Below are 14206 nucleotides of genomic sequence, written 5' to 3'. Positions count from 1 at the left end.
TATTGAATGATGACAGGAAGGTCGGTGGTGTTGCGGACAGTGTAGGAGGTTATTGAATGATGCCAGGAAGGTCGGGGGTGTTGTGGACAGTGTAGGAGGTTATTGAATGATGCCAGGAAGGTTGGTGGTGTTGTGGACAGTGTAGGAGGTTATTGAATGATACCAGGAAGGTCGGTGGTGTTGTGGACAGTGTAGGAGGTTATTGAATGATACCAGGAAGGTTGGTGGTGTTGTGGCCAGTGTAGGAGGTTATTGAATGATACCAGGAAGGTTGGTGGTGTTGTGGCCAGTGTAGGAGGTTATTGAATGATACCAGGAAGGTCGGTGGTGTTGTGGACAGTGTAGGAGGTTATTGAATGATGACAGGAAGGTCGGTGGTGTTGTGGACAGTGTAGGAGGTTATTGAATGATGCCAGGAAGGTCGGTGGTGTTGTGGACAGTGTAGGAGGTTATTGAATGATGCCAGGAAGGTCGGTGGTGTTGTGGACAGTGTAGGAGGTTATTGAATGATGCCAGGAAGGTCAGTGGTGTTGTGGCCAGTGTAGGAGGTTATTGAATGATGCCAGGAAGGTTGGTGGTGTTGTGGCCAGTGTAGGAGGTTATTGAATGATGCCAGGAAGGTTGGTGGTGTTGTGGCCAGTGTAGGAGGTTATTGAATGATAATACAGATTCTGAGGCCACAAACCAGGCACGCCCGGGATCCTCTTCAGTTTGCGTATAAGGAGAAGGTGGGAGTGGAGGATGCTATCACGTATTTGCTGCACAAATCACTCTCTCACCTAGATGGGGTCAGTTGTGCTGTGAGGATTACATTCCTTGACTTCTCTAGTGCCTTTAACACCATCCAGCCCAACATCTTAAAGCACAAACTAACGGAGATGGGAGTAGACTCTCACATGGTGGATTGGATAGTGGACTACTTGACAGATAGACCTCAGTATGTGCGGTTGGGAGACTGTAGGTCTGACACGGTGGTCAGCAGCACAGGAGCGCCGCAGTGAACCGTACTCTCTCCGGTCCTGTTCACCCTGTACACATCAGACTTCCAATATAACTTGGAGTCCTGCCATGTGCAGAAGTTCGCTGACGACACAGCCATAGAGGGGTGTGTCAGGAATGGACAGGAGGAGGAGTATAGGAAACTGATACAGGACTTTGTGATATGGTGCAACTCAAACTACCTGCGTCTCAATATCACCAAGACCAAGGAGATGGTGGTGGACTTTAGGAGATCTAGGCCTCATATGGAGCCAGTGATCATTAATGGAGAATGTGTGGAGCAGGTTAAGACCTACAAGTATCTGGGAGTACAGTTAGACGAGAAGCTAGACTGGACTGCCAACACAGACGCCTTGTGCAGGAAGGCACAGAGTCGACTGTACTTCCTTAGAAGGTTGGCGTCATTCAATGTCTGTAGTGAGATGATGTTCTATAGGTCAGTTGTGGAGAGCGCCCTCTTCTTTGTGGTAGCGTGTTGGGGAGGAAGCATTAAGAAGAGGGACGCCTCATGTCTTAATAAGCTGGTAAGGAAGGTGGGCTCTGTCGTGGGCAAAGTACTGGAGAGTTTAACATCGGTAGCTGAGCGAAGGGCGCTGAGTAAGCTACGGTCAATTATGGAAAACTCTGAACATCCTCTACATAGCACCATCCAGAGACAGAGAAGCAGTTTCAGCGACAGGTTACTATCGATGCAATGCTCCTCAGACAGGATGAAGAGGTCAATACTCCCCAATGCCATTAGGCTTTACAATTCAACCGCCAGGACTTAAGAACTTTTTAAAAGCTATTATTAATGCTTTTTGAGATAGTGATTTAGATGCATATCATATTTTTTTTTACTGAGTTAAGTATTGTATGTAATTAGTTTTGCTACAACAAGTGTATGGGACATTGGAAAAAAAGTTGAATTTCCCCATGGGGATGAATAAAGTATCTATCTATCTAACTATCTATCTATCTATCTATCTATGAAGGTCGGTGGTGTTGTGGCCAGTGTAGGAGGTTATTGAATGATGCCAGGAAGGTCGGTGGTGTTGTGGCCAGTGTAGGAGGTTATTGAATGATCCCAGGAAGGTCGGTGGTGTTGCGGACAGTGTAGGAGGTTATTGAATGATGCCAGGAAGGTTGGTGGTGTTGTGGCCAGTGTAGGAGGTTATTGAATGATGCCAGGAAGGTCGGGGGTGTTGTGGACAGTGTAGGAGGTTATTGAATGATACCAGGAAGGTCGGTGGTGTTGTGGACAGTGTAGGAGGTTATTGAATGATGCCAGGAAGGTCGGTGGTGTTGTGGCCAGTGTAGGAGGTTATTGAATGATGCCAGGAAGGTCGGTGGTGTTGTGGACAGTGTAGGAGGTTATTGAATGATGCCAGGAAGGTCGGTGGTGTTGTGGCCAGTGTAGGAGGTTATTGAATGATACCAGGAAGGTCGGTGGTGTTGTGGACAGTGTAGGAGGTTATTGAATGATGCCAGGAAGGTCGGTGGTGTTGTGGACAGTGTAGGAGGTTATTGAATGATGCCAGGAAGGTCGGTGGTGTTGTGGCCAGTGTAGGAGGTTATTGAATGATGCCAGGAAGGTCGGTGGTGTTGTGGACAGTGTAGGAGGTTATTGAATGATGCCAGGAAGGTCGGTGGTGTTGTGGACAGTGTAGGAGGTTATTGAATGATGCCAGGAAGGTCGGTGGTGTTGTGGCCAGTGTAGGAGGTTATTGAATGATGCCAGGAAGGTCGGTGGTGTTGTGGACAGTGTAGGAGGTTATTGAATGATGCCAGGAAGGTCGGTGGTGTTGTGGACAGTGTAGGAGGTTATTGAATGATGACAGGAAGGTCGGTGGTGTTGTGGACAGTGTAGGAGGTTATTGAATGATGCCAGGAAGGTCGGGTGTGTTGTGGACAGTGTAGGAGGTTATTGAATGATGCCAGGAAGGTCGGTGGTGTTGTGGACAGTGTAGGGGGTTATTGAATGATGCCAGGAAGGTCGGTGGTGTTGTGGACAGTGTAGGAGGTTATTGAATGATGCCAGGAAGGTCGGTGGTGTTGTGGACAGTGTAGGAGGTTATTGAATGATGCCAGGAAGGTCGGTGGTGTTGTGGACAGTGTAGGAGGTTATTGAATGATGCCAGGAAGGTCGGTGGTGTTGTGGCCAGTGTAGGAGGTTATTGAATGATGCCAGGAAGGTCGGTGGTGTTGTGGACAGTGTAGGAGGTTATTGAATGATGCCAGGAAGGTCGGTGGTGTTGTGGACAGTGTAGGAGGTTATTGAATGATGCCAGGAAGGTCGGTGGTGTTGTGGTCAGTGTAGGAGGTTATTGAATGATGCCAGGAAGGTCGGGGGTGTTGTGGACAGTGTAGGAGGTTATTGAATGATGCCAGGAAGGTCGGTGGTGTTGTGGACAGTGTAGGAGGTTATTGAATGATGCCAGGAAGGTTGGTGGTTTTGTGGACAGTGTAGGAGGTTATTGAATGATGCCAGGAAGGTCGGGGGTGTTGTGGACAGTGTAGGAGGTTATTGAATGATGCCAGGAAGGTCGGTGGTGTTGTGGACAGTGTAGGAGGTTATTGAATGATGCCAGGAAGGTCGGGGGTGTTGTGGACAGTGTAGATGGTTGGTAAATGATACGATGAAGGTTTGTGGAGTTGTGGAAAGTGTAGGAATTTGGTAAATGATAAGATGAAGGTTGGTGGTGTTGTGGACAGTGTAGAAGGTTGATAAATGATACGATGAAGGTTGGTGGTGTTGTGGCCAGTGTAGGAGGTTGGTAAATGATAAGGGGAAGGTTTGTGGAGTTGTGGTCAGTGTAGAAGGTTAGTAAATGACAAGATGAAGGACGGTGGAGTTGTGGATAGTGTAGAAAGTTGGTAAATGTTGACATGACTTTTGGCCGAGTTGTGGACAGTGTAGAACGTGGTTATTGGGTACACTGGGACATTGAGAGGATGCAGAGCCGAGCTGAGGAGTGGCAGATGGTGTTCCATCCAGAAAAGTGTACAGGTTAAACCTGAAGGCTGAATTCTTGGCAGTGTGGAGGAACAGAGGGATCTTGGGGTCCCTATCCATAAACCCCTCAGAGTTGCTACGCAATTCGATAGGGTGGTTAAGAAGGCATATGGTGTGTTGGCCTTCATGAGTCATTGGGGACAATCAAGGAGTATTGCGCTCTATATAACTCTGGTCAGACCACACTTGGACTGTGGTGTCTCATCATCAGAAGGATGCGAGAGCTTTGGAGATAGTGCCGAGGAGATTTACCAGGTTAATGCCCAGATTAGATCGTCTGTCTCCTGTGGACAGTCTGAGCGAGCTAAGGCTTTTCTCTTTGGGGAGAAGGATGATCTGAGGCAACTTGATAGACCATTAAAGAGCGTTAGACATAGGAGGAGAATTAGGCCATTTGGCCCAGCGAGTCTGCTCCACCATTCCATCATGGCTGATTTACTATCCCTCTCAACCCCGTTCTTTTTGCCTTCCCGCAGTACCGTCGACGCCCTGACTCATCAAGAACCTAACTCCGCTTTTAATATAACCAACAGCGAGGCATCCGCAGCCGTGGATCCCACAGATTCTCCATCCACTGGCTGACTAAATCCCTCCTCGCCCTTTTCCCTAAATGGACGCCCCCCCCCCCCTCTTCTGACTGTACGAGGGATCGATGGAGTGGACTCTTTTACCCGGAGCGGGAACGGCTAGGATGAAGAGGGCGTCATCGTAGGGTGATTGGAGGGAAGCATGGCGGAGGGGCGGGGATGTGAGAAATGGTGGTTTGGGGTGTGGAACGCTCTGCCGGGGCAGTGGCTGAGGCTCTGAGGCACACGGGCGGAAGAGAAACGGAGGAGTACGGGGCGATTGATGGTGGAGTCGGTTGAAGGCAGGCACTACATTGCGGGCTGAATGGCCTGTCCTGTGCTGTAAAGTTTCGTGTCCTACGTCTAGCCTTGCCCCCCCCCTCCGTACAGGAACAGACACGTGCCAGGATAGCGTTGAGCCGCGATTTCTTTCCTAACACACAGCCATACAGTTTGTGGGTGAATTTAGATTAGATGGAGGTGAGAGAAATCACTACGCTGATGGGGTTACTCTATAGGACCCCACCTGCCCCCCCCCCAATACCTATCATTGGGTGGTGGGGTGCAGATACGTCCCTCCCAAACGGAGGTGTAGGGCGCTCCTTCCCTCTGCTGGCCTGCAGGTCACCCTTGGGCACGGTGTAGTGCCTGCTTTGTGTCTCTCCCGCCTGCCCACCTGCCCACGATCCTGGTCACTTGAGGGCACGAGAGCAGCCGGTGGCAGATCGCGGGTCCTGGTTGTGCGACCACAGACGCCAGGCAGATCGATCGCGGCTGGGTGGGGGCGGGGGGTTCACCCCGTCTTGTAACGACACACACACACACTGCCCAGAAGAAGGTGACGGCACAAACCACTCCTGCGGAGAAAATTTGGCGAGAACATTAACGCCCACGATCAACGCCACACGGCTCGGCACGTAGTGAACGAACGAAATCCCGCCAAGTGGCGGGGAGACAAATACGTGAGCAGGCTATGGGAGAGTGAACAGGGTCGTCACAGTGTGGGTGGATTTTAGCCTCCATGGTGTAACAGTTTCTTCCCCCAGACTCCTCGATACCCAGAGCCTGGACTGACACCTTACTGCCCTATTGTCCTGTTTATTATTTACTGTGTGTTGGCGTGTGGCCAAGTGGTTAAGGCATCGGTCTAGTGATCTGAAGGTCACGAGTTTGAGCCTCGACTGAGGCTGTGTGTTGTGTCCTTGAGCGAGGCACTTAACCACCCATCGCTCTGCGACGACACCGGTGCCAAGCTGTATGGGTGCTAGTGCCCTTCCCTCGGACAACATCGGTGGCGTGGAGAGGGGAGACTTGCAGCTTGGGCAACTGCCGGTCTCCCCATACAACCCTGCCCAGGCCTGCGCCCTGGAAACTTTCCAAGGTGCAAATCCATGGTCTATCGAGACTGACGGAGGCCTACCTACCTACATTTATTGTAACGCCTGCACTGTCTTGTGAACTTTATGCACAAGACAGCAGGTCTGTAGTCTAGTGTAGCTTTCTCTGTGTTGTTTTTTTACGTAGTTCAGTCTAGTTTTTGTACTGTGTCGTGTAACACCATGGTCCTGAAAAACGTTGTCTTATTTCTACTGTGTCCTGTACCAGCAGTTATGGTCGAAATGACAATAAAAAGTGACTTGACTTGACCTGATCGGGACTTCATTAACAGGAGAACTTTGATGGGTGGGGTTTCTTCAGTCCACCCGCCAGCTCTTGAAACGTCGTGTGGAAATACCGGCTAGACAAGACTCCGGACCCAGGTCTGGGAAACCAGCCAGGCCAGGTGTCAGAGCTGACAGCGGGGCGGACATTCTGGGAATCACAAACCATGACTCATCGAGTTTTGACATAGTTACGGGCAAGGAGTGAAATCGGATCTTGTGAGAAGAATGCTAGACCAGGGAGGAAAAATTTACCACGCGGTAGTTCAGGAGCTAAGGGGGGAAGCGTCCACTCAGACACGCGGGAGTTGCTTAAAGTTCAGGATCGCCACGGATGGGCGGGTGAATTAGATGAGGAAGAACAAAGAGGCGTATACAAGGTTTAGGAAGCTAAAGTGAGCCTGGGCCCTTGTGGAGTACAAAGATAGCGGGAATATTCTGAAGCAGGGGATGAGGAAGATCAAGGGAAACCAGGCAGAGTCCCTGATGAGCAGGATCAGGGCGAATCCGACAGTATTTTATATTTATGTATACTTACATACGACAGTATTTTATGCTCCTCGGTAGAGATCGTAAAGAGCACCAAATTTCTTGCTGTTCACCTGACGGAGAATCTCACCTGGTCCCTCGACACCAGCTCCAAGGCAGAGAAAGCCCAGCAGCGTCTCTACTTTCTGCGAAGGCTGAGGAAAGTCCATCTCCCCCCCCCCCCCCCCATTCTCATCACAGTCTACAGGGGTTGTATCGAGAGCATCCTGAGCAGCTGCATCACTGCCTGGTTCGGGAATCGCACCGTCTTGGATCGCAAGACCCTGCAGCGGAGAGTGAGGTCAGCTGAGAAGATCATCGGGGTCTCTCTTCCCTTCATCACGGACATTTACACCGCACGCTGCATCCGCAAAGGAAACAGCATTATGAAGGACCCCACGCACCCCTCATACAATCTCTTCTCCCTCCTGCCGGCTGGGAAAAGGCTCCGAAGCATTGGGGCTCTCACGACCAGACTGTGTAACAGTTTCTTCCCCCAAGCCATCAGACTCCTCAATACCCAGAGCCTGGGCTGACACCTTGCCCTACTGTCCTGTTTATTATTTATTGTAATGCCTGCACTGTTTTTGTGCACTTTATGCAGTCCTGGGTAGGTCTGTAGTCTGGTGTAGCTTTCTCTGTGTTGTTTTTTACGTAGTTCAGTCTAGTTTCTGTACTGTGTCGTGTAACACCATGGTCCTGAAAAACGTTGTCTCGTTTTTACTGTGTACCGTACCAGCAGTTATGGTCGAAATGACAATAAAAGTTGACTCGACTTGACTCATATCGAGAATTAGGGACAAGGTGGGTCTTCTCGAGGACGAAGGAGCGAATTTGCTGAGTGAGTATTTCGCGTCAGTATTTGCTGAGGAGGAGCTGGGGATTAGTGAGAGCAGATCGGGCCGACGCTCGTGTGCTGGGACCTCAGGAGGGTGCAGCATCCGGTCTCCCGAAAAGCGGCCGTTCAATCCCCGGGTTGTGAATCGGGGCCGGAGGTGGGAAAACTGCTGCTTCTCGGGCGGATGAGGGACTGGGCACGGGCTGCCGCACTATAGTCAGTGCTGGGGTGGGGTGGGGGGAAGGATGTTTACAAAATCCCAAGACGTTGGCGTGGACTGTACTTTATATCAGTCTCCCTCAGTGTTTTTCTCCCCCTTCCCCCTTGCTGCCGATTGGCAGATATGCTCCCTTTTTAAAAAACATTCTTGTTGGTATCTTCCCGTGTGATCAATCTGTTAGATTTTTGCGTGCGAGGAAGGGGTTGGCGGGGCGGGGGTGGGGGTGGGTGGGTCTGCGAATTCTTTTCTGTGCGGGTAGGATGTCTTTCTTTCAACTACTTTCCATGGTTTTTCTGGAGAAGACGAATCTCCAGAGTTGGATTCAGGGTACAGACTTTGATCGCGAAATGAACCTTTCAACCTCTGACGGCGTGTATCCCGGAATATTGAAGGAAGCAAATGAGGGAATCGCGGTGGTGGGGGGGTTTGACAAGGAACTTTGTGTCCTCGCCGGCAACAGGCGAGACCCTGGGGCACTGGAGAGTTGCAAGTGCTGTGACCGTGGTCAAGGAGGGAAATGGGGGATAATCTGGGTAATTATCGGCCGCTGGGCCTCACGTTAGAGATGAAACTGAACGATAGGATTTGAACTGAATTGTATTACTTACATCCTTCACATACATGAGGAGTAAAAATCTTTGTTATGTCTCCGTCTGAATGTGGAATTTGCCATTTATAGTAATTTAGAATCAATAGTACGTACAACAGGACAGTCAGTATAACACAGAAATACAGTTGTGTCAGCGTGAGTTCATCAGTCTGACGGCCTGGTGGGAGAAGCTGTCCCGGAGTCTGTTGGTCCTGGCTTTTATGCTGCGGGACCGTTTCCCGGATGGGAGCAGCTGGGACAGTTTGTGTTCGGGGTGACTCGGGTCCCCAGTGATCCTTCGGGCCCTTTTTACGCACCCGTCTCTGTAAACGTCCTGAATAGTGGGAAGTTCACATCTACAGATGTGCTGGGCTGTCCGCACCACTCTCTGCAGAGTCCTGCGATTGAGGGAGGTACAGTTCCCGTACCGGGCAGTGATGCAGCCGGTCAGGATGCTCTCAATCGTGCCCCTGTAGAAAGTCCTGAGGATTTGGGGGCCCCACACCAAACTTCCTCAACCGTCTGAGGTGAAAGAGGTGCTGTTGTGCCTTTCTCACCGCACAGCCGGTGTGTACAGACCACGTGAGATCCTCGGTGATGTGGATGCCGGGGAACTTAAAGCTGTTCACCCTCTCAACCCCAGATCCATTTTGTGCCTTTGGAAGGTATGGCCTGCTTAGGGACTGTCATCTTACCTCTGCGCAGGGCAGGTAATGTCTCACAAACTTGACTGAGGTGACAAATCGTCCCTGTTGAGGGTAAGGCTATCTCATGGGCTTTACTAAGGCACGTGACAAGGTTCCCCATAGTACGTTCATTCAGAAGTTTAGAAATGCTTGGGATCCAGGGTGGTATTGCAAGTTTGAGTTGGAACCGATTCATTCTTGGAAATCGGGGAGTAGGGTGTTACTCTGGCTGGAGGTCAGAGGATTGGTACGGGGGTGGGGGGGTGGGTGTGTGTGTGTGCGCGCACGCGCGTGTGTAGAGATAGAGAGAGATAACGAGAGAGAGAGAGATAGATAGATATAAATATCAATGAAAATGTAGATTTGGGTGAGTTAGCAAGTCTCCCACTGACAAGAAGATTGTTGGAGTTATGGGCAATGCAAAGGCCGATCACAGAATACCGTGAGATGAGGAGCAGTCACAGATACGGGCAGAGCAGTGGCAGATGGAGTTTAATGCGGGCAGGTGTGAGGTGTTGCACCCTCCGGGGTCAAATCGATCGATGAAGCACACAGCCGAGCCTTTGAGGGCTCGGGGCCTGCGGTCCATGGAACTCAGAAGAGTAAAGGCGAGGGTGGGGAGGGGGGGGTGACGGGTGAGGAGGATTTCATTGAAACCTATCGAGTGGATGATAGGTGGGGGGAGGATATTTGAAGATGTTAATAGAGGGATATTTGGAGGTGAAAATGGAGGAATATTTGAATGTGAAGGGAATAGACAGAGGGATATGGATGACAGACGAGGGGAATATTTGAAGATGGAAACGGAGGGATATTTGAACGTGAAGACAATAGATATTGATGATAGACGAGGAGCATATTCGAAGAAGATCTGTGAGACGTGTTCTGTGTTCTATGTGGCTGATACAAAGAGTGGTGCCCCGGACATGGTAATATTTCTGCGCTGTGTGTGATGTACGTTTCCGGGCACAGCATGGCCCGGAGGAACATCGTTCCCTCTGGTTGTGCATACAGGCAGCAGGACAATAAACGTGACCTCCCATTTGAAATTCAGGAGCTGTAGCGTGGACCAAACTGAAAGCCGGGTCAGAAATACAAACTCCGCTGCGTCCCGTCAGACAAAACACACACCTTGGGTTATTGCTCAAACACTACAACCTTGATTTATTCTTCAATCAAACTGGAATTCGGACCAATACATGAACTGCATTTCCTTAGATCCTCGGAGTTACCGATTTAAATTATCCTTTGGTTAAACAGTACAAAGATTGCTTGTCAAACTACCGTAAATCTCAGCAGCATCTTCTCCACACGGTTCTGGCACGGACGTCTGCCAAATAGTTCCAAAAGAAAAAAAGAGAGTCACTTCCGTAATTTCTCATTGTCATTACAAAAAAAAACACGTTGCTCTTGAGGTACCGAGGACTGCCAGGCTCTCTCCTTGCGAGTTACACTGACAGAACAAACAGAAGGCAGTGTCGCACCAGTATAGTACACAGATTTTCTCAATGTAACCACAGACGATTGGTTTCTTCAAAAGGTCCATTAGGTGTATGACATTTCGTTACTGTAGAAACAACACTATTGTTTAATTACCAAATCGTAAAAAAGCAGCTTTTGTTTTTCCCCTCACACATCAAGAGCATACACAGTAGTGCATCGGCTATTAACAGAACGCATTCTACATGTCCACACATATTGCACTTATATCTCCGTCACCGCCTTAACTTTATACATTGCACCAAAGTCTCTTCCAAGTATTTGTTGTATTAAAAGATTACAAAGGTAAAAACACTCCCTACGGCAAATTCAGATTACAGACCCCTAGCAGGCTATACAGCTCAATGGTTTCACGAAAGCAGTGATGGCCGGGGCGGGACTATTGACCCTGGCCGAGGAAGAAGCCGAGAGTCTCCGGACACGCCCGTGGAACCGCGTTGTTCTGCACTTGCTGCGCGCTCCCTGGGCAGTGAGGTGGGGGAGGAAGAGGAGGCGGTTTGGGGGGGTGCGGCGGGGGGGACGGGACGGGTTCGGTCTAAGCTACTGGCTACCGGTTAGGGGAGGTGGGAGAAAAAGATCCCCTTCCACCGAACGGCTCTTAACGTCAGGCGGCTGAGAGGGGTTAGGGGTTACTGTTAGACAAAAATTCACCCCAGTCACTATCAGACACAGACACCCCAGTCACTGTTAGACAAAAATTCACCCCAGTCACTATCAGACACAGACACCCTAGTCTCTGTCAGGCAAAATGTCTCCCCACTCTCTGTTAGACAAAAATTCACCCCAGTCACTATCAGACACAGACACCCCAGTCACTGTTAGACAAAAATTCACCCCAGTCACTATCAGACACAGACACCCTAGTCTCTGTCAGGCAAAATGTCTCCCCACTCTCTGTTAGACAAAAATTCACCCCAGTCACTATCAGACACAGACACCCTAGTCTCTGTCAGGCAAAATGCCACCCCACTCTCTGTTAGACAAAAATTCACCCCAGTCACTGTCAGACACAGACACCCCAGTCACTGTCAGGCAAAATGCCACCCCACTCTCTGTTAGACAAAAATTCACCCCAGTCACTATCAGACACAGACACCCCACTCTCTGTTAGACAAAAATTCACCTCAGTCACTATCAGACACAGACACCCCAGTCACTGTTAGACAAAAATTCACCCCAGTCACTATCAGACACAGACACCCCAGTCACTGTTAGACAAAAATTCACCCCAGTCACTGTTAGACAAAAATTCACCCCAGTCACTATCAGACACAGACACCCTAGTCTCTGTCAGGCAAAATGTCTCCCCACTCTCTGTTAGACAAAAATTCACCCCAGTCACTATCAGACACAGACACCCTAGTCTCTGTCAGGCAAAATGTCTCCCCACTCTCTGTTTAGACAAAAATTCACCCCAGTCACTATCAGACACAGACACCCCAGTCTCTGTCAGGCAAAATGTCTCCCCACTCTCTGTTAGACAAAAATTCACCCCAGTCACTATCAGACACAGACACCCTAGTCTCTGTCAGGCAAAATGCCACCCCACTCTCTGTTAGACAAAAATTCACCCCAGTCACTATCAGACACAGACACCCTAGTCTCTGTCAGGCAAAATGCCACCCCACTCTCTGTTAGACAAAAATTCACCCCAGTCACTATCAGACACAGACACCCCAGTCTCTGTCAGGCAAAATGTCTCCCCACTCTCTGTTAGACAAAAATTCACCCCAGTCACTATCAGACACAGACACCCTAGTCTCTGTCAGGCAAAATGCCACCCCACTCTCTGTTAGACAAAAATTCACACCAGTCACTGTCAGACACAGACACCCTAGTCTCTGTCAGGCAAAATGTCTCCCCACTCTCTGTTAGACAAAAATTCACCCCAGTCACTATCAGACACAGACACCCCAGTCACTGTTAGACAAAAATTCACCCCAGTCACTATCAGACACAGACACCCTAGTCTCTGTCAGGCAAAATGTCTCCCCACTCTCTGTTAGACAAAAATTCACCCCAGTCACTGTCAGACACAAGTCACCCCGGTCGCTGTCTCATCATCGGTCTGCCGTGTTCAATACGCCCCACGGGTATATTAGAACCCGATCCTACCCCAGCGTCTCGTGCATTGTGCCCCTCCGCACGCCTGGCTCATCAAGTCAAGGACAAACTTCGTCATTCTCGGAGGGTCTGCAGTGTCACAGCTACTGGGGCGTGAGGAGATTCTTTTCCTGACCGAAAAACCAGAAATTAAATTCAGCGGCAGTGACACACCTTGAGAAAACATTACGGTGGGGGGGCATTGGTGACGTATTTTTATTTAAGATGCTCCATCGGATGTGGCAGAGGGCTTGGGACAGGGAACCTGTGGGACCAGCATCACCGAGGGTCGTCCCCCTTGGGCCGTGTCTCAGTAGGACATTCCAAGCGTGATCTAGAAAGCCACGCTTTGAAACCGTCCCCACTCTGGAGTCGCAGCCGGGCTTGAGATGTCAGGGCGTGGCGGTGGAGGGCGGGAGAGGCAGGACGCGGTATCATTCACAAATGGGACGCGCCGACGGCCCGGGAAAGCCGTCGGAAGTGGGACCAGGAGCGCCGAGGGGGAGAAGACAAGTCGCTGACTGGGCTTCTGGGTGAACCGAGGGCGCCCGGTGCTGTCGACCGGCCGGCCCTCGGGAACACCACACCGGCACCAGCCACCCCCAGCGGCCGCACGGACCCGCCTGCCGGCCTGCCTGCCTGCTCGGGGAAGCGGGCTCGAAGATCTCGCGCTCGAAATAGGAGGGCAGGAGGCTGAGGTGCGATGAGTTAAGACTGCAAATTCCACAGTGTTGACATTTCATGGTGGAATGGGAAGTCGATGCCAACTGAATCTACAAAATTGGCAGCTTCAAAGGTCTGTGTACCCACCAAATCCTACAGACTTCAGCTATTTCCGGGCCAGGTGGCTTTGCAAATTAATTTAATCACGTATGGAGCGCCAGTAGCATTATACTGTTTACTTATTAACTTGTAAATGCACCTAATTATTTGTTAATTTATTTGTGGTAAGATGTGTGTGTGTGAGTGGGTGTGTGTGCGTGTGAGTGAGTGTGTGTGTGTGTGTGCGTGTGTGTGTGTGTGTGTGAGTGGGTGTGTGTGCGTGTGAGTGAGTGTGTGTGTGTGTGTGCGTGTGAGTGTGTGTGTGTGTGTGTGCGTGAGTGCGTGTGTGTGTGCGTGAGTGCGTGTGTGTCTGTGTGAGTGAGTGTGTGTGTGTGAGTATGTGTGTGAGTGTGTGTGTGTGAGTGTGTGTGTGTGTGTGAGTGGGTGTGTGTGCGTGTGAGTGAGTGTGTGTGTGAGTGTGTGCGTGTGAGTGTGTGCGTGTGAGTGTGTGTGTGAGTGTGTGTGTGTGTGAGTGTGTGTGTGTGAGTGTGTGTGTGTGAGTGTGTGTGTGTGAGTGGGTGTGTGTGCGTGTGTGTGTGTGTGTGTGAGTGTGTGTGTGTGTGTGTGTGTGTGAGTGTGTGTGTGTGTGTGTTTGAGTGTGAGTGTGTGAGTGTGAGTGTGTGTGTGTGTGTGTGTGTGTGTAAGTTATATATGAACAGTGCCGTGCACCTACCTACAGGAACGAGGTAAATAAGGTTG

General features: G+C 50.3%; 1 protein-coding gene across 1 annotated transcript in view; it reads right to left on the bottom strand.

The window, feature by feature from the left end:
* Window positions 1-10219: 10219 nt before the first annotated feature.
* The window catches only part of LOC140716970 (serine/threonine-protein kinase SIK2-like), a 334708-nt gene continuing 330721 nt past the window's right edge, over window positions 10220-14206 (bottom strand). Inside the window, 1 exon segment of the mRNA XM_073030168.1 lies at window positions 10220-12816. The gene's annotated coding sequence lies outside the window, so the exon portion shown is untranslated.

This window comes from Hemitrygon akajei, chromosome 26 (genome assembly GCF_048418815.1).
Source record: "Hemitrygon akajei chromosome 26, sHemAka1.3, whole genome shotgun sequence".
In the NCBI taxonomy this organism is placed as follows: Eukaryota; Metazoa; Chordata; class Chondrichthyes; order Myliobatiformes; family Dasyatidae; genus Hemitrygon; species Hemitrygon akajei.
This window is presented reverse-complemented; position numbering and strand designations above follow the sequence as displayed.